This window comes from Denticeps clupeoides, chromosome 3 (assembly GCF_900700375.1).
Source record: "Denticeps clupeoides chromosome 3, fDenClu1.1, whole genome shotgun sequence".
In the NCBI taxonomy this organism is placed as follows: domain Eukaryota; kingdom Metazoa; phylum Chordata; class Actinopteri; order Clupeiformes; family Denticipitidae; genus Denticeps; species Denticeps clupeoides.
Window position 1 is genome coordinate 23,455,670 of NC_041709.1, and position 3,540 is coordinate 23,459,209.

Below are 3,540 nucleotides of genomic sequence, written 5' to 3' on the forward strand. Positions count from 1 at the left end.
GAAGAAGTTCAAAACCACCAGGACTCTTCTTAGCGCTGGCCGGCCACCTAAACTTGGCGACCAGGGCTGAAGGGCCTTAGTTAGAGAGGTGACCAAGAACTTGATGGTCATTCTGTCACAGCTCCAGAGATCCTCTGTGGATAGAGGAGATCCTTCTAGAAGGAACCATCTCTGGTAGAGTGGACAGATGAAAGCCACTCCTTTGTAAAAGGCACATGGCAATCCATCTGGAGTTTGCCAAAAGGCACCTGAAGAACAATCAGACCATGATAGGCAATATTCTGTGGTCTGATAAGACAAAAACTGAATACTTTAGTATGAATGCCATTGTGTCACATTTGGAGGAAACCAGGCACCGCTCATCACCACGGGGTAGTGGTGGCCTAGCGGTTAACGAAGCGGCCCCGTAATCAGAAGGTTGGCTGTGTGAATTCTTTACTTCATTTAGCAGACGCTTTTATCCAAAGCGACTTACAAGAGGAAGACACCAGCAATTCTCGTTCGAGTTCTATAGAATTTTGAGTTTACAAACTAAGAGCCCTGATAAGGCTCAACTTGTCAGCAAAGAGCATGCTCAGAGATTGTTAAGTGCTAGACGAAGAAAAATTATAATTTGTGCAATGTGTACGCATGTGCGTGTTAGATTTGTCTGTAATACTTTTTGAACAAGAGGGTTTTCACCTGCTTCTTAAAAGTGGTGGTAGTCTCGGCTAGTCGTGTGGAGGAGGGCAGGTTGTTCCACCAGCCAGGGACAACAACGGAGAACAGAGATCCCAGACCGGAGTAACCCCTTTTCAGACTGGATTGTGACAGGAGAGAGGTAAGAAGAGGTGTAACATGGGTGTATTTTGGCTGATTGAAGATGAGACGGGCTGCCATATTTTGAATATTTTGAATTCCTCACACACTGCTCCCCGGGAGCCTGTCATGACTGCCCACTGCTCATTCAGGGTGATGGGTTAAATGCAGAGGACAAATTTCACTGTTTGCACCATGTGCTGTGCTGCTGTGTGTATCACAAGTGACAATCACATCACTTTATCACTATCACTTTGTCACCAGGCTAATACTGTCCCTAAAGTGAAACATGTTGGAATAAGGCTGTAGCATAACAAAATGTGGAAAAAAGGAATGCGCTGTGAATACATTCTGGATGCACTGTACATTCACAACCCTTATCCAGAACAACTTTCAGGGACAGTCCCCCTGGAGACACTCATGGTTAAGTGTCTTGGTCAGGGACACAATGGTAGTAAGTGGGGTTTGAACCTGGGACTTTGGGGTCTTTTGGTTCATAGGTTGTTCTGGTTGTTTTGGTTTTTATTGACTGTTGTTACATCACTTTGCTTACAGCCCACAGTCTGCATACTTCTGTAGGAGAACCAACAGAACAGAACCATCTGTGACCACTGTAGCTTTCCACTTTATCGTTACCTTTTCTAATTGTTTAATAAATTAGCTTTGATTAGTTATTTACCCAATTAGCTACTGTGCAACATATGTGACCCACTCAGGTGCATCTATGCCAACTTCTAATGAGTTGCATCTTAATTATGGACCATAATAAAGGGGCAGTGGTGGCCTAGTGGTTAAGGAAGTGGCCCTGTAATCAGAAGGTTGCCTGTCAAGAAAGTGAAGTGAAAGTGATTAATTGACAACACAGAACAGCACCCAGTGCAGCAATGTTTTGAAGGAACCTTCTCAGATGCTTATAAATAGCTCCTGTGTCACTTTGATGATGCTTTCAGAACATCATCAACAGAGTGCCAAGTCACCTATGGATCCACCATAAAAAGGGATCACTAATGGAAATCAACAATAAATTACTCATCACCATAGGCAATCAAAGTAAGGTGGTTAGCAGCACAACGTGTTGGCTCTGTGCCCAACATTGTGGTTGGTGAATGGTGTTGATGACGTCATTTCCACGAATGACCCCTCACTCCCTTTAAAAGCTACAGACGCCGAAACGACGCATTCTGGGCAAACCTCATTGTGTGACTGGATAAAAGTGACTGTAATTCTGCACCACGACTAAATTTCGGACAGAGACGTCAGATAGAGTATCAGGGGTTCACTAAGACTTATTAAAAAAAATCATGTCAGGGGATTGGTTCATCATCCGGGTTTAACGCTGGATTATTTCTGCCTTTCTACCCATCAATATCAAAGTAAATATGACATGCATTCATTAACTGACTCCATCACTAGCATGCTAACTAGCTACAAGGTTAATGAGTGACATTTTGTGCACACAATGCTTTCGCGAAAGCATGGACTTGTTTTCACAGGAGATGCGCAACCAGCGGATAACATTTGTCATGACCACAAGGTGAAGTTGTTTCTGAATACTTATCAAAACCTAACTTACATTTACATTTACAGCATTTATCAGACGCCCTTATCCAGAGCGACTTCCAATCAGTAGTTACAGGGACAGTCTCCCTGGAGCAACTTAGGGTTAAGTGTCTTGCTCGGGGACACAATGGTAGTAAGTGGGATTTGAACCCGGGTCTCTCTGGTTCATAGGCGAGTGTGTTACCCACTAGGCTACTACCACCCTACCACCCAACTTAAATCAATCTATTCAAACAAAAACCTAAATAAAATTTTGATTTTAAAACATACAAGCTATCGTGTATTCACCAACTGACTCATCAGTAGCAGGCTAATTAATTAAAATAAGATTAATGAGTGGATACTGTGGTGCTACAGACTCATTTTTGTCCATGACCACGAGATGGCGCTTTTGTTTTGTTTCTGAGTACTTGAGTTATCAATGTTGAAATGATAATATTAAAACATACAAGCTAGAGCTCCATCTTGTGGTTATGGAAGACCTTTCCCATGTGTGCACCTACTAGGCACATTTTATGCTTCTTTGTAATGACAACGTAATAACTTTTTGTTATTGACAAAACACATTTTGTAGACGAAACGTCTTTCAGCTGTTGACAAATTGACATTTCTCAATTAAGTGATTTTCTTTGCTTTACAGATTCTGTCCACAAAGTGACAGGCGTTGATGTTTGGTGCACAAAATTAGCCCAAAACAAAATTATGGCTTCTTTCTTCTGTGTACTAAATCAAACGGGGGGTTTCATAATGTTGATTCATCATGATATCGTTCATTTCGTGTCATGGAATGTTTTTTGCGCATTTGGCGCCTCATAGCGCCCCGCCCTGCATCCAGTGTCCCCGAGTGGGAATAAGTGTGATAGTGAGTCAGTCTATTATTTTTAACGTTGTATATTGTGTTTCAGTGGGCCTTTACCATTCTAATGACGCATGGCCAGTTATGACCAGACTGATTATCCGAATATTATATGTAAAAAGGAAATAAAAATCTAATGGAGTGCTTTAATTCCTCGTGTGAGCTGACAGCAGGTTTTATTGTGCGGATCTCGATCCTATGAATAAGAGAGTTATTTAACCTGCGTCGGTCGGAATGGCCAGATGATCGTAAAACGTGAGAAAGTAGGGAGCGCGGCAGGGGAGGTCGGCGGAGAGTAGTAAGGAGGGAGAGGAGGAAGGAGGAAG